This window comes from Bubalus bubalis, chromosome 9 (assembly GCF_019923935.1).
Source record: "Bubalus bubalis isolate 160015118507 breed Murrah chromosome 9, NDDB_SH_1, whole genome shotgun sequence".
NCBI lineage: Eukaryota > Metazoa > Chordata > Mammalia > Artiodactyla > Bovidae > Bubalus > Bubalus bubalis.
The window spans coordinates 101,824,936-101,850,915 of NC_059165.1; positions in this window are offsets into that span (position 1 = coordinate 101,824,936).

Below are 25,980 nucleotides of genomic sequence, written 5' to 3' on the forward strand. Positions count from 1 at the left end.
TTTCATGAATTTCAGAAATACTTATGAACTAACAATGCTCCAAGCCTATATAAGGAACAGTGTTCGTAAACAAAACTTCCACAATCTAAGGGTGGTTAAAGATGATATTCGAATATGTATAAAATATAATATAGCAGAAGATGACAGATACTATGAAAAAATAAACAAGTAAAAATGAGAGGGGAGTAGGTGTTATTTTGTACTGAGTGTTCAGGTAAGGCCTGCACACAAGATGATAATTGAACCAATTCCTCAAAAAAGAGAGAGAAGGAACTAGTGTGATGTTAGGAGAAGTGTGTGCCTGGTGGGAGCTAGAGGAAGCTGCCACTTCTAAGGACCTTAGAAAAATGCTGGTTCCACCTGTTCAAATCCAAATAAGGAAGCCAGTGGAGCAGAGGAATAAGCAAGAAGGGGAGTGACTAGAGATGGTGTCAGGGATGCTGAGGAATAAGGTGGTCTCCCTGTGACAGCTGACACCTCAGTCCACACAGAATCCCTCCTTACATGTGATTCCTTGTACTTTACAAATTTAGTTGCAATGGCATCCTGTGAATTGTAAACATTCATATCCTCTTCTTAGTTCCATCTTCTGACTAAATACTGGTCTCTGTATTATGTCACCTTAATATAGGAGGCTGTTTCCCTAGAGGATCAGACAGTAAAGAATCTGCCTACCACGCAGGAGATCCGGGTTCAATCCCTAGATTGGGAAGATTCCCCTGGAGAAGGGAATGGCAATCCACTCCAGTATTCTTACCTGGAGAATTCCATAGACAGAGGAGCTTGGCGGGCTACAGTCCACGCGGGTCACAAAAAGTCAGACACGACTGAGTGACTAACACTTTTGCTTCACTTTTTCTGCTTAAAGGACTGCTCTCACCCCAGTCAGAGGCACACACACCACATCCTCGTGAGCTGTGTCACTACCATGCATTTCTTACCTAGAAACACCTTCTTCAGGCCATGAGTGGTTACAAGTCAAACTGGTCAGATCAGATTATCTTTCATTTAAGGAATATATAAGTGTTACCCAGAAATTTCAATTCACAAGCTTCCCATGGGCCAATAGACATGGGGTTCCCTCTTGGTATGGCCACTTTCTACCCTCTATTTAAAGAAATACTTTAAAAAGTCTGAGAGAGACAGAGAGAGACAGAAGAATGGACACATGGGCCTTAGGGGAAAATTATATAATAAGTCTGAATGTCTCCTTCAGATGATGTGATGAATTAAAACTTCCTTGGTTTGGCAACATTCCAACTCCACTTACATCTCTTTGATGTCCAGAAAAAAATAATTTTAAAAGGGAAAAATACCTTTATTACTTTGATAGAAACAGTGATACATTTATGGCACAAGACACCTGACAGACTGAATACCCCAAAAGAAAAAAGAGCAAAGTGCATAAGAAAACAATTCACAAAATGAACCATACAAACTGCAACCAAAGGTGGGTATTGCTTTATATGAAGCAGTAGAAGACTCGTTTTTCCTGAGCCTGACTCACTTATTTGAACATTTTTTTTTTCCATCCCATAGAGAAAGAGGTGAGCTTCCTAGGTGGCACTAGTGGTAAAGAACCTGCCTCCCAGTGCAGGTTAAGCCTAAGTGACACAGGTTCGATCCCTGGGTTAGAAAGATCCCCTGGAAGAGGGCACAGCAACCCACTCCAGTATTCTTGCCTGGAGAATCCCATGGACAGAGAAGCCTAGTGGGCGTCACTCCATAGGGTCACATACAGTTGGACACAACTGAAGCAACTTAGCACACAGCACACACACACACACAGAAGGAGGTAAGCCCTGTCTCAGTTTTCTTGTAGGGTATGTTGTGTTTGTTTTTCTTGAACTTTTGGCTTTATCTTACTCCTTAAGTAAATTTGGTGGGCATATCCCAATTCTCATCTGGTCTACAATTAACATGCAAAGGGCTTTCCAGACTATACTCTATAATTTCTACAGACTTCATGACAAATCACCCTTTCACCCTGGATAAATTTCTTCATATGATTTATGCCTGAGACATTATGTATGCCATCATTCACTTCATTATATTGCAACTTTGCCATTATAATGCAAAACCCTAATCATTTGAGACTTCACCTGCTTTGTTCACTCTCACATTTTCAAAAAGGTATGTGAATACATGTGCACTTGTATAGGAACATATTTAAATATAAATGAAGTTACAAAATAAAAAGAATGGCAATGAAAATGGAACCGGCTTAAATACAGCAGTAACAAATCAACTGTATTTTTTTAAGAAATCAAATAGAGCATCAAAAACTAACTGAAAATGATATTTAAATGCTAACTATTTAATGAAATCACATAGATTAGAAATTAAATTGGCAAATGTGTAGACATGAAATGATATAATATATAATGGTCCTAGAATCATTAGGCTTATGTTCAAATTTTACTGAATGTGCTTTATGCATCCCATTCCTTCTTCTAATTGGACTTTAATTATTATCATTTCATTGGCAACACTAAGCCTTATGTTACTTAGGTCAAACTTTGCTTTTCCTTTAGTCCTAACTAAATACATTTATTTATAAATCAGGGTAGCAAACTACCACACTAACCTCTGATATCTGAGCTAGGTTGGATAAATGTTCCAGGCTTGCATTCTCTCTAATTCTCCCACAGCATCTACTGGGCTCTCAGACTCACCTGGATGGGAACTGAGAGAAAGGTCTTTGTGTGGACGTTCAAATGCCTCCTGGAAGGTTGATATTGGTGAATGAAGCTCTGTCCCCATAAGACAGCTGGAGGGACAGAAAAACTGTTTTACAGTCAGACTCAGGTCTCCAAAGGAAACATGTTCTGTGGCATCCAAGACTGCTCAGGCTGGGATGAGACTTTACAGTTTATAGAGTCTACAGACTTTATAGACTTCTATAGACTCTATAGACTTTATAGAGACTTTATAGCTCACTTAGCTTCTCATTAGGCATTTTTTGGTTGTAACACCCATACTCTGTACCTGATTTCCTTAGGAGACAGGGGTCTGGACAGAAAGGAAAATTTCCCTGTTCTTTCTCTGTTCCTAAGAGACCAGGTTACAAGGCAAGTGAATTCTGTTTTTATTATTCCTTCTCAATTCTCCTGCACCCAAAGGCTTGTCAACTACAAATTGGCACTTGCCAGTCAACTACAAATTGGCACTTGCCAAGAGCATTTGCCAGCGACTGAACAACAACAACAAGGGATTTGCCATCTGCCTCTGCTGACTTTGAACCCTGTGTTGTTGCAACTGTTGACTTTCAACACCCACTGAGGGAGTTCAGGGTGGAGTGAGGCACTCTGTGCTCCAGGGAATCTGGTGGGACAGGTCTTTAGATAGTTAAATATTTTCAGGAACTGACTTCATGATCCCAATCTTTGCATCTTCTTTATATCTAGAAAAGCACTAAATCCCTCTGTGGTGACATCAGCTCCTTCTAACTAGTAGAAAACCTTCTGTAAAGTAAGCACTTGGTTGCATTGAACTCCCCCTTCACCAAAATCTTATATTTTGACCTTCCCCAGCTGCCTCTATGGAGCAGTCTCTCAGAGATATCTGAGGTGCTGTCTCCCAGACTGCAGTCCTCATTTTGCCCCTAAATAAAACTTAACTAGCAACTATCACATTGTGCATTTTTTTAAGTCCACACTCTAATATTAAAGACAAAAAGTTGACAGAATTGAGATGAAAGTATATACAGTTGGCATATTTAAATGGGTATTATAAGATGGTTATATCTCTTTTGTTTAATTATATTGTGGAATAAGCATGTTTCACTGGTAATGCTTCTCCTGTGTGGTACTATAAGACAAGGCATATAAATCTACATCTAAACAACTATTAATTGAACTTACTAAAGGAAACCAATAGGGTGACCTGAGACATGTGTGCACATGTGTGAGTATGTGTGTGTGTGTGCCCATGTGTGTGCTCACTTACTCTTGTCTAACTCTTTGCAACCCCATGGACTGTAACCCACCAGGCTTCTCTCTCCATAGAAATTTCCAGGCAAGAATAATTTCCAGGCAAGAATACTGGAGTGGGTTGCCATTTCCTACACCAGGGTATCTTCCCAAACAGGGATCAAACCCACATCTCCTATTGCTCCTGTGTTGGTAGGCGGTTTCTTTACCACTGAGCCATCTGAGCCATGCTGCTGCTGCTGCTAAGTCACTTCAGTCGTGTCCGACTCTGTGCGACACCATAGACAGCAGCCCACCAGGCTCCCCAGTCCCTGGGATTCTCCAGGCAAGAACACTGGAGTGGGTTGTCATTTCCTTCTCCAATGCATGACAGTGAAAAGTGAAAGTGAAGTCGCTCAGTCCTGTCCAGCTCCTAGCGACTCCATAGACTGCAGCCTACCAGATTCCTCCATCCATGGGATTTTCCAGGCAAGAGTACTGGAGTGGGATGACATTGCCTTCTCTGTACCTGAGCCATACAAACTAGTAAAAACTGGAAACTAACATTCAAGATTAATAAAGATTAAAAAAATAATAATAATGATTTTGCTCTGGAATGAACTGGGTAACTTGGAAGATCTTTGCTGAATGCCTTAAACAAACCTTTGAAAATGAAAGTGTTAGTTATGTTAGTCATGTCCAGCTCTTTTTTGACCACATAATCTGTAGCCCACCAGGCTCCTCTGTCCATGGAATTCTCCAGGCAAGACTATTGGAGTGGGTAGCCATTCCCTTCTGCAAGGGATCTTCCTGACCCGGGGATCGAATCCAGGTCTCCTGCATTACAGGCAGGTTCTTTACCATCTGAGCCCCCAGAGGAGCCCCAAAACCTTTGAAGGTGTTGAGGGAGTGTGTAATTTCCTTGGTTCTGTCTCTCTGCAGCAAAAATTTGAAGTGATGGATGGACCAGTGTTATTGCTCAGTTTTATTAGGAAAAACAAAGGATAATACATACTCAAGGAGTGAGGGTGGGCCGACCCAAAAGACTAAGAGAAGAGAGGCTCCAATCCTTCTAAGCTTTCTCCTTTTATGCATTTATCTCCTCCCCTGGAGCCTGTCCTATGTAAATTGGGCTAGCCAGGAGGGCTGTTTGTTTTACCTGAGGTCCTCACTCTGGTCCTTGGACCTTCCTTTGTTCTATTTTCACAGGCTTTTCCCTTCTTTGTCTTTTAGCCACCACCATTTTGGACTCCTTTTTCCTATTATAACTACTTATCATCCCCGCTTTAAGAGATGGAAGGCCCAATTCTTTGGGAAAAGGGGTAGAGGGCTCTCTCTGGCTACTTCCTGCTGAAGTGGGACAGCGAGGGGTATTGGGCCTCAGCTTCTTGCTAGTCTCAAGCCTCAGAGTCCTTATAGCGGTGTCCATTTAAGGATGAATGATTTTTTCCATGGTCAGGTGGTATTATATATCCTTGTTGAACTAGCACTGCATGTTGTAGCTTGTTCACCTGGGCAGAGACAAAAAGGGTTAGACAATTGATAATACATGAAGCAATCATATGGTGATAACAGGGATTAGGAGGGTCATTCAGTTCAGTTCAGTTGAGTTCAGTCGCTCAGTCATGTCCGACTCTTTGCGACCCCATGAGTCATAGCACACCAGGCCTCGGTGTCCATCACCAACTCCCCAAGTTCACTCAGACTCACGTCCATTGAATCAGGGATGCCATCCAGCCATCTCATCCTCTGTCGTCCTCTTCTCCTCCTGCCTCCAATCCCTCCCAGCATCAGAGATTTTCCAATGAGTCAGCTCTTCCCATGAGGTGGCCAAAGTACTGGAGTTTCAGCTTTAGCATCATTCCTACCAAAGAACTCCCAGGGCTGATCTCCTTCAGAATGGACTGGTTGGATCTCCTTGCAGTCCAAGGGACTCTCAAGAGTCTTCTCCAGCACCACAGTTCAAAGCATCAATTCTTCAGTGCTCAGCTTTTTTCACAGTCCAACTCTCACATCCATACATGACCATTGGAAAAACCATAGCCTTGACTAGACAGACCTTTGTTGACAAAGTAATCTCTGCTTTTCAATATGCTATCTAGGTTGGTCATAATTTTTCTTCCAAGGAGTAGGCGTCTTTTAATTTCATGGCTGCAGTCACCATCTGTAGTGATTTTGGAGCCCAGAAAAATAAAGTCTGACACTGTTTCCACTGTTTCCCCATCTATTTCCCATGAAGTGATGGGACCAGATGCCATCTTTGTTTTCTGAATGTTGAGTTTTAAGCCAACTTCTTCACTCTCCTCTTTCACCTTCATCAAGAGGCTTTTTAGTTCCTCTTCACTTTTTGCAATAAGGGTGGTGTCATCTGCATATCTGAGGTTATTGATATTTCTCCCAGCAGTCTTGATTCCAGCTTGTGCTTCTTCCAGTCCAGCATTTTTCATGATGTACTCTGCATATAAGTTAAATAAGCAGGGTGACAATATACAGACTTGATGTACTCCTTTTGCTATTTGGAACCAGTCTGTTGTTCCATGTCCAGTTCTAACTGTTGCTTCCTGACCTGCGTACAAATTTCTCAAGAGGCGGGTAAGGTGGTCTGGTATTCCCATCTCTTTCAGAATTTTCCACAGTTTATTGTGATCCACACAGTCAAAGGCTTTGGCATAGTCAATAAAGCAGAAATAGATGTTTTTCTGGAACTCTCTTGCTTTTCAATGATCAAGCAGATGTTGGCAATTTGGTCTCTGGTTCCTCTGCCTTTTCTAAAACCAGCTTGAACATCTGGAAGTTCACAGTTCACGTATTGCTGAAGCCTGGCTTGGAGAATTTTGAGCATTACTTTACTAGCGTGTGAGATGAGTGCAATTGTGCAGTAGTTTAAGCATTCTTTGGCTTTGCCTTTCTTTGGGATTGGGATGAAAACTGCCCTTTTCCAGTCCTGTGGCCACTGCTGAGTTTTCCAAATTTGCTGGCATATTGAATGTAGCACTTTCACAGCATCATCTTTCAGGGTTTGAAATAGCTCAACTGTAATTCTATCACGTCCACTAGCTTTGTTCATAGTGATGCTTTCTAAGGCCCACTTGACTTCACATTCCAGGATATCTGGCTCTAGGTGAGTGATCACACCATCGTGATTATCTGGGTCATGAAGCTCTTTTTTGTACAGTTCTTCTGTGTATTCTTGCCACCTCTTCTTAATATCTTTTGCTTCTGTTAGGCCCATACAATTTCTGTCCTTTATCGAGCCCATCTTTTCATGAAATGTTCCCTTGGTATCTCTAATTTTTTTGAAAAGATCTCTAGTCTTTCCCATTCTGTTATTTTCCTCTATTTCTTTGCATTGATCACTGAGGAAGGCTTTCTTATCTCTTCTTGCTATTCTTTGGAACTCTGTATTCAGATGCTTATATTTTTCCTTTTCTCCTTTGATTTTCACTTCTCTTCTTTTCACAGCTATTTGTAAGGCCTCCCCAGACAGCCATTTTGCTTTTTTTCATTTCTTTTCCACGGGGATGGGCTTGATCCCTGTCTCCTATACAATGTCACGAACCTGAGTCCATTGTTCATCAGGCACTCTATCTATCAGATCTAGGCCCTTGAATCTATTTCTCACTTCCACTGTATAATCATAAGGAATTTGATTTAGGTCATACCTGAATGGTCTAGTGGTTTTCCCTACTTTCTTCAATTTCAGTCTGAATTTGGCAATAAGGAGTTCATGATCTGAGCCACAGTCAGCTCCTGGTCTTGTTTTTGTTGACTGTATAGAGCTTCTCCATCTTTGGCTGCAAAGAATATAATCAATCTGATTTCGGTATTGACCATCTGGCGATGTCCATGTGTAGAGTCTTCTCTTGTGTTGTTGGAAGAGGGTGTTTGCTATGACCAGTGTGTTCTCTTGGCAAAACTCTATTAGTCTTTGCCCTGCTTCATTCCGTATTCCAAGGCCAAATTTGCCTGTTACTCCAGGTGTTTCTTGACTTCTTACTTTTGCATTCCAGTCCCCTATAATGAAAAGGACATCCTTTTTGGGTGTTAGTTCTAAAAGGTCTTGTAGGTCTTCATAGGACCATTCAACTTCAGCTTCTTCAGTGTTACTGGTTGAGGCATAGACTTGGATTACTGTGATATTGAATGGTTTGCCTTGGAAATGACAGAGGGTCATTAGCCAAGTCCAAATTTCCCCTCTCCAGGAGAAGGATCCCCCAAAAGGGCTGTAGCCACCCCCAAGAACTCTCCAGCTCATTCTTTGTGATCCTGTAGGGCCTGAATGTTTTTCTTGAAGACTCTGAGACTTTCTTTAACTTCGCCGGAGATATTTACCCAGAAAAAAACATGTTTCATTCAAGATGGCTCAGGCCCCTCCTGTTCAAGAATAAGGAGATCTATCTCCTGTCTATTTTGGAGTACAACCCCCACCAAGCTGTGCTGGCTCTTTAGAGCTGACCTGAGAAATCTTTTCCTCAGAAACTTAATTTTGGGGGTGTTCATTAGAATGGCACTCATTTGTAGTCCTGGATAGGTATCTGAGACCTGCCAGGGGCTCACAGTGTATTGACTGTCCTCTTCTGTTTTCTCTCATGGCTTGACTCATGAATAGTGAATCTGAGTTTCATATTCTGGTACCTTGACTGTTGTGAGGCTAGAAAGTATCACAGGGTAGTGGTCCTTCCATGTGGGCTGGAGTTGAGCTTTTGAGGATCCATTCTTCCAGACTCTAATTAGGACTTGAGTCCCTGGAGCATATAGTGGTGACTCTTACCATATAGTAGGTAAATATCTTTAGAACCTTTTGGCTCCTGATTGATACCCCACAAGCATATATCCTGTTAGAATTGCCCAATGGCCATGGTATAAGACCAGAGGGTCTGAGCCTCTGGATCTAGGAAGAGCTCATTGACATAAACAAAAGGTCTGCTATATAGCATCTCATAAGGACTAAGACCAACCTGTTCCTTAGGGGCCTTATGGGTGCAGAGGAGAGCTACTGGTAAAGCCTCCTTCCATCCCAGGGAGGTCTCCTGGGTTATCTTTTTATCGCTGATTTTAAGAATTGGTTGGCTGCTTTTACTATTCCTGAAGACTGAGGCCTCCAAGCACAATGGAGGTAATAAGTAATGCCCAATGCTTTAGAGACCCCTTGTGTGACCTTAGAAGTAAATGATGTCCCATTGTCACTCTGTGGAAGACCAAATCTCGGAATGACTTCATGGAGCAGTTTTTTACCACTTCCTCAGCCTTCTCAGTCTGGGTGGGAAAGCCTTCAATCCATCCTGTGAATTTATCTATCATGATTAATACGTATTTATACCCTTGAGAAACTGGCATCTGGGTGAAGTCCATCTGCCAGTCCTCTCCTGGGTAGGTCCCACATTGTTAGATGGTTTGGGCCAGCTGGGGCCTTTGAGCTTTTTGAGAATTGTTTAATTGGCAAGTGGGACAAGAGGAGACCTGTTCCTCTGAAGGAACTTTCTAGTAACCTTTGGAAGGCATTTTCCCCAAATGAGTGTGGCATGTAAGGAGTTAACCAACTTCCATTGGAAGTTCCCAGGCAGGAAAAGGAGCTCCTCCTTGTGGAACCACCCCATATGATCTTCTTGAAAGCCCTCACTCTTAGTTTTAAGAATCTCACCTTCAGTATATGAAGGAGTTTCTGGCAAATCAGTCTGTGGAACTAAGGTGGCAACCCCTATTAGGTCATTGTTCTATAATGCTGCTCTCTTAGCTGCCTGATCAACTGCTAGGTTCTGAGATGGTAACAGGCAGTAAGGCCAGGGGTCTCCAAATGGAGGAAATAGGCTGCAAGTGTCAGACATTTTTCTCTTTCTTAAGTGACAGGAGGAAACAACTAGTGATATATATATTTTTCCCCTTCTCTATACAAATTTAAACGGAGAAGGCAATGGCACCTCACTCCACTACTCTTGCCTGGAAAATCCCATGGACGGAGGAGCCTGGTAGGCTGCAGTCCATGGGGTCGCTAAGAGTCAGACACAACTGAGCGACTTCACTTTCACTTTTCACCTTTATGCATTGGAGAAGGAAATGGCAACCCACTCTAATGTTCTTGCCTGGAGAATCCCAGGGACAGGAGAGCCTGGTGGGCTGCCGTCTATGCGGTCGCACAGAGTCAGACACGACTGAAGCGACTTAGCAGCAGCATACAAATTTAAAAGGAAGTTTATCTTATAATACTGTGTTGCCATAATGACACCTGGTTTCACCTGAAGTTAATTATTCTCAAACCTTGAGTTAACTAGTGCGTTTTTCTTATGGAAATGTTTGTCTTAAGCTATGTTAATGTACTATGCATTTACCCCAAACTCTGTCTTCAAGTCGGTTCTTCCTAATTGCTCAGAACCAACTTGACAAACCAGTCTGTTATACTCAGACATTGTTCCCCTAATGTATGTAAATGAAACTATTTGCATTGTACTCTGCCTTTCTACAAGTTTCAAGTCAATCATTGTATAGCCCGGGATGACTTGTCTGGTGTCAAGATTATCCCAAAATACATCTTATGGATGAGGGGCCTGGTGCCATTCTTAGTTTTTACCCATTCCTTTCTTTCATTAACAAATTGCTAGTGACTATATAACATCCAGCTGAAGACTAGCAGGGGGTACTCTTTCTGCCCACTTCTGATGCCTATGTCAGAAGCTTTCTTTATCTCCTTTATACTTTAATAAAACTTTATTACACAAAAGCTCTGAGCGATCAAGCCTTGTCTCTGGCCCCAGATTGAATTCTTCTCCTCCAGAGGCCAAGAATCCCGGCGTCTTTTCATGGCTCAGCAACAACCTTTCATCTTGGGGGCTAATTCGGGATTCTTCAGGACAAGGTAAAGATGCTTGGAGCTCCAGTTCTTTGTTCTCCTAGTGAACACGATTTCTGGTGTACTTTACTAAGTGTACCGTGTGCTTGTGTGAATGAATGAAAGGCCCTGAGTGAAGAAGTGAGGATCCCTGCTCTGCAGTTCCATGGTGATCTCATACAGCTTATGGCAGAAACCTTATATCGACCCTCCAATGCCAAGAGACACCCAATATCTCTTTCAGGGACCAACCAGAAATGGGTAAAGCATGTGCACTGAACCCTCCTTTCTCAGTCAAACTGTTCAGTCTCTTTGACCATTTCATAACTCCTTGGGAATTAGAAGTACTAACCTAATCTATCGGATCATAGACTTTCAAGGGACTTGTAATCTATGCTGTTACTGTGTACTGTTACTTAGGTCCCAAGTTTGGATTGGTAGTTAGGAAGTGCCTATCCTCACAAGGAATTGAAAGTTCAGAAGCTAGATGTAGCTTGAGCTCCAAGAGCATCTCTGAGGTTAAAGGTTACACAGATTGGAACTTCAATGGGTTTTTTTTTCCCTTTGGTAACGCTGGCTCTTAGTGGACCAGAGGAGGCTCTTATACTGGCGTGGTGATTCTTGGAAGGAACATCTCAGTTTTATGTTCGTATCAGTCTTATTGTGGTCAGGAATATACTCAGGGTCGTGCACAAGCACTCAGGTGATGAATGTTTCCCCCAGCGGTCTTAGCCTGGGAGGCATTTCAGAAGGTTACTCTGATTGCACCCCGGGTGGCATCAGAGGCAAGCAAGGTTTTAATGGTGAGGACCTGGATGTCAGTCAGGGATACCATCAGGTCTACCCTTGGTACATCCCCACCCTGTCTTGGTGGTAGAACTGGGAGGGACGAGTATGACGCCTACGTCAGTAAGGGACAGACTAAGTCCGACCAGGAAAGAAAAGCTTCAGTGTAAAGTCTGTCTACACCCCCATCTAGAGCAGGGAGGGATGCCTCCGGTAGAAAGATGGTGCTGGTCGCTTTTTTTCTCTCTTACAGATGGGAGCTAACAATTCCAGCCTCACTCCTTTAAACTGTATCCTGAAAAACTGGGATAGATTTGATCCCCAGGGCTTAAAGAAGACACACCTGGTATTCCTATGTGATACTGCATGACCGTGGTACCCACTGGAGGATGACGAACGGTGGCCAGTTGGAGGGTGTCTTAAGTATAATACTGTTTTACAATTAGACCGGTTCTGTAGAAAACTAGGGCAATGGGTAGAAGTAACATATCTGTTGCCCTTTTTCTCTCTGCAAAATATGCCAGGCTTGTGTCCTAATGGTACAGATTTGGGTGTGACACCTTCAGCTCCTTCTTGTCCTGCTACTTTGCCCCTGTACCCGAGGCTCCCAATTGAGCACACTGAAAGTCAGAGAACACCCTCAAGAAAGATCGCCTTGGTCTCAGTGGAAACCCAAACTGAGATTCAAACTGCCCAAGTAGGGTTCAAACAACTCCTGTCTCAGTATGACCTCAGACTACTGTGGTTTCAATAGAGATTCAGACCATTGAAGTAAGAGATGAGATGGAGGACAGGAGACAAACAGATAAAGAAAAACAGGTTTCTCCAATCTATCCCTGGGGTCATATGTGCAGAGCAGTCAGAGAGGCTGAGGAATAGCCACATGAGCTGTTGCCTCTTCATGAAGCACCCACCAGGAGAAATAATCAGTCTATGAGAGTTAATAAGCCTTTTCCTTATCAAGAAATACAAAGAATCAAAGAGGATCTGGGAGACTATTTAGAGCACCCAGAAAAATATATTAGAGCTTTTAAAGGTGTCACTCTGCTTTATGATCATACTTGGAAGGATGTGATGTATATCTTGGGACAAACACTGACTCCCAACTCAAGAAGTCGAGTTTTGGGAAAAGCGGTTGCTTATGGGGATGAATGGCTTGGTAATGAAATAGTAGAGAAGAGGGAGGACGAGATAACCGCCCTCTTCACTGGGAATCAGGCAGTCCCAATTACAGAACTAGACTGGGACTACAATACAGCTAAAGGCAGATAGGATCAGAGTCATTTTGTCAGATGTATTCTTGAAGGACTCAGACAAGCACGTGCTAATCCTTTCAGATCAGATCAGTCGCTCAGTCGTGTCCAACTTTTTGTGACCCCATGAATCGCAGCATGCCAGGCCTCCCTGTCCATCACCAACTCCCGGAGTTCACTGAGACTCACGTCCATCAAGTCAGTGATGCCATCCAGCCATCTCATCCTCTGTCGTCCCCTTCTCCTCTTGCCCCCAATCCCTCCCAGCATCAGAGACTTTTACAATGAGTCAATTCTTTGCATGAGGTGGCCAAAGTACTGGAGTTTCAGCTTTAGCATCATTCCATCCAAAGAAACCCCAGGGCTGATCTCCTTCAGAATGGACTGGTTGGATCTCCTTGCAGTCCAACGGACTCTCAAGAGTCTTCTCCAACACCACAGTTCAAAAGCATCAATTCTTCGGCACTCAGCCTTCATCACAGGCCAACTCTCACATCCATACATGACCACAGGAAAAACCACAGCCTTGACTAGACGAACCTTTGTTGGCAAAGTAATGTCTCTGCTTTTGAATATGCTATCTAGGTTGGTCATAACTTTCCTTCCAAGGAGTAAACGTCTTTTAATTTCATGGCTGCAGTCACCATCTGCAGTGATTTTGGAGCCCAGAAAAATAAAGTCTGACACTGTTTCCCTATCTATTTCCCATGAAGTGATGGGACCGGATGCCATGATCTTCATTTTCTGAACGTTGAGCTTTAAGCCAACTTTTTCACTCTCCACCTTCACTTTCATAGGAGGCTTTTTAGTTCCTCTTCACTTTCTGCCATAAGGGTGGTGTCATCTGCATATCTGAGGTTATTGATATTTCTCCCAGCAATCTTGATTCCAGCTTGTGCTTCTTCCAGCCCAGAGTTTCTCATGATGTACTCTGCATATAAGTTAAATAAGCAGGGTGACAATATACAGCCTTGACGTACTCCTTTTCCTATTTGGAACCAGTCTGTTGTTCCATGTCCAGTTCTAACTGTTGCTTCCTGACCTGCATACAAATTTCTCAAGAGGCAGATCAGGTGGTCTGGTATTCCCATGTCTTTCAGAATTTTCCACAGTTTATTGTGATCCACACAGTCAAAGGCTTTGGCATAGTCAAGAAAGCAGAAATAGATGTTTTTTCTGGAACGCTCTTGCTTTTTCCATGATTCAGTGGATGTTGGCAATTTGATCTCTGGTTCTTCTGCCTATGGAGAAGCTCTATACAGTCAGCAAAAACAAGACCAGGAGCTGACTGTGGCTCAGACCATGAACTACTTATTGCCAAATTCAGACTGAAATTGAAGAAAGTTGGGAAAACCACTAGACCATTCAGGTATGACCTAAATCAAATCCCTTATGATTATACAGTGGAAGTGAGAAATAGATTTAAGGGCCTAGATCTGATAGATGGAGTGCCTGATGAACTATGGAATGAGGTTCGTGACATTGTACAGGAGACAGAGATCAAGACCATCCCCGTGGAAAAGAAATGCAAAAAAGCAAAATGGCTGTCTTGGGGAGGCCTTACAAATAGCTGTGAAAAGAAGAGAAGTAAAAATCAAAGGAGAAAAGGAAAGATATAAACATCTGAATGCAGAGTTCCAAAGAATAGCAAGAAGAGATAAGAAAGCCTTCTTCAGCTAAGCCTTTAAACTATGGTAAATTGGCAAACATAGAACAGGAGGGGAAGGAAGCTCCTGCTAAATTCCTAGATAGACAGAGAGAAGCCCTTCACAGATTCACTGAGATTGACCCCAAAAGTGAAGAGGGGAAAGTGATCATAAAGGATAGATTTCTCACTCAGTCAGCTCCAGATATACGCGGTAAGCAATTAAAACGGGTGTAAGAAGCACAAGCTGGAATCAAGATTGCCAGGAGAAGTATCGATAACCTCAGATATACAGATGACACCACCTTTATGGCAGAAAGTGAAGAGGAACTAAAAAGCCTCTTGATGAAGGTGAAAGAGGAGAGTGAAAAAGTTGGCTTAAAACTCAACATTCAGAAAACGAAGATCATGGCATCTGGTCCCATCATTTCATGGGAAATAGATTGGGGAAAAGTGGAAACAGTGTCAAACTTTATTTTGGGGGCTCCAAAATCACTGCAGCCATGAAATTAAAAGACGCTTACTCCTTGGAAGGAAAGTTATAACCAACCTAGACAGCATATTAAAAAGCAGAGATATTACTTTACCAACAAAGGTTCGTCTAGTCAAGGCTATGGTTTTTTCCAGTGGTCATGTGTGGATGTGAGAGTTGGACTGTGAAGAAAGCGGAGCACCAAAGAATTGATGCTTTTGAACTGTGGTGTTGAAGAAGACTCTTGAGAATCCCTTGGACTTCAAGGAGATCCAACCAGTCCATTCTAAAGGAGATCAGCCCTGGGTGTTCTTTGGAAGGAATGATGCTAAAGCTGAAACTCCAGTACTTTGGCCACCTCATGTGAAGAGCTGACTCATTGGAAGAGACTCTGATGCTGGGAGGGATTGACGGCAGGATGAGAAGGGGACAACAGAGGATGATGTGGCTGGATGGCATCACCGACTCGATGGACATGAGTTTGAGTGAACTCTGGGAGATGGTGATGGACAGGGAGGCCTGGCATTCTGCGATTTATGGGGTCACAAAGAGTCGGACCTGACTGAGTGACTGAACTGAACTGAATGCATATATATGGAATTTAGAAAGATGGAAATGATAACCCTGTATGTGAGACAGCAAAAGAGACACAGATGTATAGAACAGTCTTTTGGACTCTGTGGGAGAGGGCAAGGGTGGGATGATTTGGGAGAATGGCATTGAAACATGTATATTATCATATGTGAAATGGATCACCAGTCCAGTTTTGATGCATGGTACAGGATGCTTGGGAGTGGTGCACTGGGATGACCCAGAGGGATGGTATGGGGAGGGATGTGGGAGGGGGGTCCAGGATGGGGAACACATATACATCCATGGCGGATTCATGTCAATGTATGGCAAAACCAATGCAATATTGTAAAGCAGTTAGCCTCCAATTAAAAAAAAAAAAAATATATATATATATATATATATATATATATATATATATATATAAACAAGGTATCAAAAGAAAAGGCTCAGCTTTGTCAACAATCTGTTAGATATCTGGGCCTAATCATATCAGAAGGGACTAAGGCATAGGCCCCGAGAGATTTAAACCTATACTAAGTCATCCCCAACCTATGACTTTAAGACAATTGAGAGGATTTTGGGGAATCACAGGCTACTGTCACATTTGGATTCCAGGTTATGGGGAACTTGCCTAGCCTTTATATAAACTTATAGCTGAAACTCAGCAGGCCCAAACCGACAAACTGGTTTGGTCTCCAGATACTCAAAAGGCTTTTAAGATTCTTCCGACTACTCTCCTGCAAGCTCTCGCTCTGTGCTTGCCCATAGGGTCTGGATTTAATTTGTTTGTCACTGAAAGAAAAGGTATGCCCTTGGGAGTTTTGACACAACCGGGAGGGCCTCACCAACAACCTATTGCTTATGTAAGCAGAGAATTAGATGTAATTTCATGCAGGTGACCCCACTGCCTAAGATTAATTGGGGCAGCGGCTTTATTAGCACCTGAAGCTTTAAAAATAATTAATGGATAAAACTTCACTGTACTGACTTCACATGATGTGAGTGGAATCTTAAATTTTAAGGTTAATATTTGGATGACAGACAGTAGGCTTCTTAAATATCAGTCATTGTTGTTAGAAGAACCAGTAAATAAGCTTAAAGTTTGTGGAAATTTAAATCCTGCCACTTTCCTTCCTGAGAAGGAAAATGAAACACCTGATCATGATTATTCCCAATTTCTAAGTTTAAATTATGCTGCTTGGGAAGATCTAATGGATACCCCATTAGACAATCCTGACATGGAAATATTTACAGATGGCAGTTCTTTTGTTCGGGATGGAAAGCGTAAAGAAGGTTATGCCGTGGTGACTGCTGAACAGGTTTTAGAAGCAAAATCTCTCCCCCAGGGAACCAGTGTTCAGTTAGCAGAGCTAGCGGCTCTGACCCGAGCTCTAGAGTTAAGTAACAGGCAGCGGGTAAATATCTACACTGATTCTAAGTGTGCTTATTTGACTTTACATGCTCATGCTGCAATATGGAAAGAAAGACAGTTTAAAACAGCAACAGGAGAACCTATTAAGCATTTCAGAGAGATTGAGAGACTTTTAACTGTTTTATATTGTTCTAAAGAAGTAGCTGTTATGCATTGCAAAGGGCACAGGAGGTATGGGAGTAAAGTAGCTGAGGGTAAGCAGTTGGCTGACTGTCAAGCCAGAAAAGTGGGACTTTATGAAACCCCTCTCTCAGTGCAGAGCCTTTTATCTGGACAGGTCCTGTGGAACAGGAAAAACCACAATATACTGAGGAAGAATTAGAAAGATATGAGAAAAGAGAAGGAAAGATTACTGATAAAGGATGGTTATAGTCTGAGGATGGACGATTAATAATTCCTGAAAATGCTCAGTGGAAAATTCTTAAGAATTTACACCACAGTTTTCATTTGGGTACAGAGAGTACTTACAAGATGGCTTCTCGTTTGTTTGAAGGCAAAAATGTAATGAAAACTTTAAAGAACATTATCAAAAGGTGTGAGGTGTGTCAGAAAAATAACCCAAAGACTGAAAAGCTAGCAAAGTCTGGATTACAATGAAGTGGAAAGTATCCTGGAGAGGACTGGGAAATTGATTTTACTCATATGCCAAAAGCTAATGGATATTCTTGCTTACAAGTTTGGGTGTATACTTTTACTGGTTGGATTGAGGCTTTTCCCTGTTGTAGTGAACAGGCTAAGGAGATTATAAAGATTTTAATCCATGAAATTATCCCCAGGTTTGGGCTGCCACAGAGCCTTCAGAGTGACAATGGCTCGGCCTTTAAAGCTGCTGTAACTCAGGGGGTGTCTAAAGCTCTAGTAATAGAATGTCATTTACACTGTTCCTGGAGACCCCAATCCTCAGGAAAGGTTGAAAAAGCTAATGACATTATCAAAAGACATATGCGCAAATTAAGAGATGCAGGACAATTGGATTAAAATCCTACCCATAGCTTTAATGAGCGCTCGAACTGCCCCAAAAAATAAGGTACTGTCCCCCTTTGAATGTATTTATGGAAGGCCTTTCTTACACACAGACATTGTTATAGACCCTGAAGACTTGGAATTAACTAGTTATGTAACTTAGCTCTCAATTTTTCAACAGGCATTAACAGAACTCCGGGAGGCGACTCCTGACCCAGCCTGAGTCAAGCAAGCCTCTATTTGAGCCAGGAACCGAGGTCCTCATGAAAACATTGGGATCTGGGGGCCCATCCCTCGAGCCCCTCTGGGAAGGCCCTTACCAGGTTATTCTTTCTTCTCCCACAGCTGTCAAAGTGCCAGGCATTGATTCGTGGGTACATCACACTCGAGTTAAGATGTGGCACCCTGACCAGAACTAAGTGACTTCATTTTATGTCTTTACTTTCTATGCTCTGACTTTGTACTTTTCAGTTGGGCCTGATAATCTATGGGAGCCTACTTCTACTGACTCCAAAAATCCTGAGTCTGCTGTTTGATCCTCAAGACAATGCCTTCCTGTCCTGGGCTCACTCCTACGCTGCATTCCACAATCAATCTAACTGCTGGGTCTGCGGAGTGCTCCCCTCTTCATCAGTGGAAGGCTTCCCGTGGTGGACATATCCACTTCAAGGAAAAGACTTTCTCCAAGTCTGCGAATACCTTCGACAGCAATCATATGTGATGCCTCTTCTTCATCTGATGACATTTAATAACCCTAAAGTGGACTGGCACAACACTTTGTACTTTAACTATGGACATAACGTGACTTTTAATTTTGATTATACATTGTCTCAGTTTAATGACTATTTCGCTACACATAAGGCAAATAGGTCTAGATCTAATGGTTTTTTATCTGATGTTTATCAAACATGGAATGAGGTTATATGGCTAACGCCTGAAAAAGGACGTCTAATATCTACTGCCCCTATATGCTGGGAACAAACAGAGCCATCCCCAAATTTAGCCAACAACTTAATTACAATGACTGGAAACAATTGGGATTTTTGCCTCAGGAAATATGCAACATAATCATTCCCGTGTTTTCCAACCCCAGTTCAGGTTCTCCCTTTGTCTGGCCAGGCACTAATTGGGGCTGGATATCTCAGTCATGCTGGCTTGCTCCAAAAGGGGCTTATTGGATATGTGGCTCTTACCTGTGGGCATGGCTTCCCCCTGTTGGATAGGGAGATGCACCCTAGGTCTAGCCTTTACTCATGGCTTTATATTTTCAGAGCTTCCAGAAAAGCCTGCTAATTTACCCCACCTTAAAACTCAGTGGGCATGGTCTGTATTTCATGGGTATGATTGTTTGGCTGCCGTGTTTGTTCCCTCTTTGGGAGCTACAGATGTTATGCTACGAGTGGACGTTTTGATTAATTTTACTCAACGGCATTACAAGATTCTCAGAAAGCTATTTCAGCTCTTAATGCTGAACAAGCACAAATTAGAAAGGTGTTTTTACAAAACAGATTGGCTTTAGATATTCTGACAAGGAGGAACTGGTTCCATTATCCATACCCAATGCTGTACATATATACCTGATATAAGCACTGATATTACTCATTTTACTAAACACATGAACAAGATGATAGGGGTTGCGGATGCTCCTGAAGCCTCAATTGCCTCCCTTTGGGAGATGTCAACTAGTTCCCCATGGTGGAAAACTATCTTAATTATAATAATTCTGATTGTTTTGTTTTTGCTGTTTGCTCCCGGCATCTGTAACTGGATTTGTTTCTAATCTCATGAAAACTTTTAAGTTACAAATGGTTGCTCAAATTCCTGCTACTGCTGCAGCTTCTTCCAACTACTACTTGGGGCCCCTGGATCAGAAATCCTCAGTATGAGGGTTAGGAGAATATGTTGCCTCACCAATTTAGGGAGAACGCCCCTTTTCAGCTCAGAAGCAATTACAGAATGAGAACGATGCCCCTTTTTCCTCGGCAACATAATTCTCCTAAAAGAAAAGGGGGAAATGAGAGGGTAACAGGCAGGAAGGCCAGGGGTCTCCAAACGGAGGAAATAGGCTGCAAGTGTCAGACATTTTTCTCTCTGTTAAACGGCAGGAGGAAACAAACTAGCGATATTTCTTTCTTCTCTATACAAATTTAAAAGGAGGTTTCTCTTAAAATACTGTGTTGCCATAATGACACCTGGTTTCACCTGAAGTTAACTATTCTCAAACCTTGAGTTAACCAATGCATTTTTCTTATGGAAATGTTTGTCTTAAGCTATGTTAATATACTATGCATTTACCCCAAACTCTGTCTTCAAGTCGGTTCCACCTAATGCCTCAGAACCGACTTGACAAGCCAGTATGTTAGACATTGTTCCCCTAATCTATGTAAACAAAATGTGTGGTAATCTGCCTTTCTACAAGATTCAAGTCAATCGTTTTATGGCCCAGGATGACTCGTCTGGTGCCAAGATTATCCCCAAATACATCTTATGGATGAGGGGCCTGGTGCCATTCTGAGTTTTTATCCATTCCTTTCTTTCATTAACAAACTGCTAGTGACTATATAACATCCAGGTGAAGACTAGCAGGGGGTCCTCTTTCTGCCCCCTTCGATGCCTATGTCAGAAGCTTTCTCTATCTCCTTTATACTTTAATAAAACTTTATTACACAAAAGCTCTGAGAGATCAAGCCTCATCTCTGGCCCAGGATTGAATTCTTCTCCTCTGGAGGCCAAGAATCCTGGTGTCTTTTCGTAGTTCAGCAACAACCTTTCAGTTCCCTAGTCCCACTTTGTGCTCCCTTTTTTGATGTCCTTTACAAAGGGAGACTGAAACCTCAGTGGGCAGATGAACTACCTCTAAGAGCCTAAGGATTTGATCACCATATTTGATCGGGGTCCCTCATGTGGTCAAGTGGCCTCTTTCTTTCCAAATAGCAGCATGTGCAGGTAGCACCAGAAAGGCATACTTGGAGTCAGTGTAAATGGCTACTCTTTTTCCTTTTCCCAGCTCTAAAGCTCAAATCAGGGCTATGAGCTCAGCTAATTGGACTAAAGTAGCTGCTGGCAAAGGTTTAGCCTCTGTGGTTTCGAAATTGGAGACTACTGCTTATCCAGCTCTTCTTTTTCCATCCAAGACAAAGCTCCTTCCATCAGTGTACCCGATTTCCTCAGAATTGGTCAGAGGATCTTCTGAAAATCCCTCTCATCCCCCCCCCCCCCTCCAGTAGCCCAAGGTTTCTAGGCAAGAGTGAAACAGGAGAGAGCCCTTGGGGATAGGCAGGAGGGTGGCTGGGTCAAGAACCTCACAAGGGGATATAGTCAGATCTGGATTTTCTACCAGCGCTACTTGATATCTGAGAATCCTTTGATCTGACATCCATAAATGGCTTCTACCATTCAGGAGTTGTTCCACTTGGTGGCTGGTAAAAATAGTTAGTTTGGCCCCAAGAGAGAGTTTTAAAGCATTTTCTATCAAGGCTACAATAGCTGTAAGATTTCAAGGGCAGGGAGCAATCTATTTGCAATAAGGGAGTAGGACACTCAGAGACTACCAGAAACTGATGGGAAAATATTGGCCCATCCCAGGAACAAAGTGCTCAGGTGAGTCTTTTTGTTAATTGTTTTTCCTGTAGCACCCAAAATGGTACAGGTTTGGTGGGAGAAGGCTCTGAAGCAGAAGGTCAGGACAGAGTAGGTAGCCCCTGTGTCGATCAAGAAATTCTTGGGCCTAACTGCCACATCCATTTGCTCCCTTGGTTCCATCCCCGTGATGATTATCTGTGACAGGCAGGCTGGCTGGAGCGGGCTACTTCAGTTCTGTTGAACCATCATGAGGAAAGGCTTGGCACTTGACCTCGAGGCTCTTGGGTCCTGAGGGCAGAGTGCCACCCAATGTCCCAGTTGATGGAATTTGTCACAAGCCATTTTGGGAGACTTGTCATGGTTTGGACACTCTTTGCCAATGTCCCACTTGTCTACAGATTAGACATTTGCCTCATGCCTTGTCCTTTAAAGACTCGGGGTTTGCCGTAGCACTTCCCTGGAGAGCGGAAAGCATCTGGGCATGCCTTGTTTCTTTCCTTTTCTCCTTTTCCTGGGCCTTGGCCTCCCTCTCCTGTTCTCCATTATAAAAGGTATTGGTGGCTGTCTGGACCATCTCATCTAACGAGGCAAAGGGCCCTGCTGCTATAGCTGTTGTAACTTTATCCTGATGTTTGATGCACATTGGAACAGGAATTTGTCCTTTAAAATCACCTGTCCCTCATAAGAGTCTAAGTCCAGATTGGTAAACTTTCAGAGGGCCTCTTTTAGCCTTTCCAGAAAGGCCATGGGGTTCTCGTTGGGCTCCTGAGTTATTTCTGAGACTAAGCATAGTCCCACAGGTAATAGGCTTCCTTCTATTTCCATGGGTGAACTTCCTTAGGGGTGAATCTTTCTGAAGCTTATCCTACCCAGTACTGTTGCATCCTGAGAGCCAGGTTTCCCCAGTCAGGGTGCAGATCCCCAGGCAGGTTGAGGCATGACAGCGTCCAGTTGATCGAATCCCCAGAAAGGTCGAGGCATGCCAGCCTCCTGAGAATTGGGTCTCTGGGCATATCAAAGGATATCAACCTCCTGGGACCCCCTGGACTGGTGGATCCCCAAGCAGGTTGAGGCGTGACAACCTTCCGAGGGCCAGATCCCTAAACAGGTTGAGGCAAGTCGACCTCCTGGGACCCTGGGCTGGAGTTGGGCATCCCCAAGGTCTCCAGTGTGACCAGTGCTGGGAAGAATTAAGGGGTTGTAATCTTAACTCATTGCCAGTTTGTCGACCGTGGATGGGAATAGATACCATGATGTAAAGCAATCCAAGCCTGTGCCCTGAGACTGGGAACCTGGTAAAACAGCCATAAGTCTTATCTTCTTATTGTTCTGAGGGAATGTAAGTCATTGATTTCCTCCCCTAATCCTCCATAAGAGCAGTTTAGGGTGTTTCCATGGTAAACATTTCATTGTCATAGACCCACTTTAGGTAATAGCAGAGGTAATGACAAAGGAGTGGGTTATCTGGTCCCGTTAGAGGCATTAAGAGTATTTTAATAATAAGTGGGGTGAAGCAATGTTGCTTACAAGGGGCAGGGTCCTGGTTGTAGGAGTTAGTAAGTGGCTTAGGAACAAATTGATTAGAGGAAACAAACCAGATATTCCATAAAAGGGGAGTAGAGATTTGATCCAGGGGTATGTTTGTAACTGTAGAAGAAGTGTGGTAAGGGTTTGGGCCTAAATGGCCTGCAGGGCTAACTCCCAAAGTGGCAAACATCCCTGGAAGCCCAATTGTCCTTGAAGGGATGCCAACTGTTGGACTTCTAGCAGGCATTGTGTGTCTGTCACCCACCCTAGCGGGTCCATTGAGAAATGCTGTTGTTACACATGTTGCAGGAAATATGAAAGCTTAAGGCCTGAATATCTAGAGGGATTGGATATTATACAGTATTTCCCTCCCAAGGGCCAGCTATTTTCTGGTTGTCCCTCCAGAAGATTGTAGAGGCAACACTGTGGGCCCAGATGGGACTCAGGAAAAAAGCATGAAACATGAGGGAATGGGGCAGGGGACAACTTCTGAAAAAATTACATACCTCAAGAGAATAACATAAACCAATTAAAATCAAATGGGTCCAAGATGACAAGTCACATTCAACTAAACCTTGATCCCCAATCCACAAGCTAAACAATACACCCAGAGGTGCCATGACAGTTCCAAGGCACTGTCAAAAGACTGAGGAGTGGGTGGTTCCCCAATTGTTAGAATGATCCTCACATTCATTAGCATATGAAATCACCCAGCTCACAAAAACTAACCACACCATATTCCATAGCCACCTCACTCTCCTCTGTGATGGCCCACACCCTACGGAGTGTCCTTTTCTCTGAATCCGAACAAATCCACCTCTTACCTATCACTGTGTCTCTCACTGAATTTTTGCAATGAGGTATCAGAGCCTGAGCTTCATTAGGTTCTGAAGCCAGGCACCATGGATTTTGTCAGGGCTCAAGTCCTGGGAGAGAGGACGGGAGGAAAAAGCAGTGGGGAAAATGTGCCAAGGAGTCCCTTTCATAACCTGCTGGAAAACCTGTTAAATACCTCACTGTGCTCATAGTTTTCATTGTCCTGATTCTTGGCACAAAGAAGATGAAGGATAGAAGAACCCCCACCCGCTTGAGCAACAGCTACCAGGGCACCACAGATAGTGGAGCCTTCAGGACACCCTGGGGCACCCACTGCTGCTCACCTATTCGCAGGGAGTTTGAGAAAACAAGAAACAAGAGATTGTAAAGGAATTGATTTTTTAGCCATATGTCCTTCCAGCCATAGGAGTGAAGGCTTCCCGCCCCAACCAGAGGTCTTCTAGAATCTGAGACTGAGCCCTGTGAGCTTTTGGCTGAGTTTGCTTTGGCTATTCTGGTTTCCAGCATGCAGGGCTTCTTGTCACTTCCACTGTGCTGGGTTTTCTTCATGTTCGGCTTCCACTGCATGAGCTTTCGTGGAGTTGGGCTTCTGCTGTGCTTGACTTCTGCCTCATGGGGCTGGAGCCAAGGTTGTTTCAGCCAGATTAAAGCCAAGAAATGGCACCATAGATGTTCGGGGAGTGTGTAATTTCCTCGCTTCTGTCTTGCTGCAGCAAAAATTTGAAGCAACAGACGGACCAGTGTTATAGCTTAGTTTTATTAGGAAAAACAAAGGATAGTACACCCTCGAGAAGTGAGGGTGGGCAGACCCAAAAGACTAAAAGAAGAGAGGTCCCAATCTTTCTAGGCTTCCTCCTTTTATACATTTGTCTCCTCCCCACTGAGCCTGCCCTGCCCTGTGTAAATTGGGCTACCCAGGAGGGCTGTTTATTTTACCTGAGGTCTTCACTCTGGTCCTCGGACCTTCCTTTGTTCTATTTCCATGGGCTTTTCCCTTCCTTGTATTATAGCCACCACCATTTTGGACTCCTTTTTCCTATTCTAACTACCTAACATGATAAATGTTACATTATAAATTAAACTCTAAAGTTCCAGAACATGCAACACATAAAATTCTGTTTAGTTCAAAATCTTGTCACTGAAAAATAATCTTTTAGCTGACAGACATGTTCTTTGAGGAACTAAAAGCCACTTTCCTTTCTCTTGCAAATCTCTACAAACCAGAATGTAAATATTGCAGGGAAGAGCCAATTCTGACTTCAGGTCAGATCCTTTACTTTAACATTTGCTTCCCTTTGCTTTTGTTCACTAAAAGGGTACTGTTTATACACAATGGCCTGCCTCAAGGAACTCTGCTCCTCTGCCTGACTATTAACTCAAAGTGCCTTCAGGACTCTGTTCACATGTGGATGGCTAGAGGAAAGAAGAAATTAACTTATCCTCTCTAAGGCTTGCCATTTTAGGAGATATTTTCAAGATTATTGGACTTTTTACTTTGCTTCCTCACCTCCCCCCACCATCTTTATTCTATAAAAACAAAACCTGTCATTCAGCTCCCATAAAACGGTTATTTTGAGACATTAATCTGTCATCTTGATCTCAACACCTCCTCTCTCAGATTTATTGGCAGCAAGTAGAGTGAGATTGGACTCAATAACATAGGTACACTCCACAAGGACCTGAGACTGAGCCTAATTGGCTCATTCAGCAAGACCTGAAACCTATGGAAAAGGGGGCAGTTTTAAAATTGAAACTGCTAAGAATACCCCTCAGCCAAACCTCACAAACAGTAAAGCCTTAGTCATCTAAGCAAGCAATTTTAATTTGTCTTCCAATTGTTTGTAAACTAGTAAGTTTACCCCATGGACTATATAGTTCATGCAGTTCTCAAGGCCAGAATACTGGAGTGGGTAGCCTTTCCCTACTCCACGGGCTCTTCCCAACTCAAGGATCAAACCCAGGTCTCCCACATTGCAGGTGGATTCTTTACCAGGTGAGCCACAAGGGAAGCCCAAGAACACGGGAGTGGTTAGCCTATCCCTTCTACAGTGGATTGTCCCGACCCAGGAATCAAACTGGGGTCTCCTGCATTGCAGGTGGATTATTTAACCATTGAGCTATCAGGGAAGTGGCTTCCCAGGTGGCTCAGTGGTTAAAGAATCCACCTGGACATGCA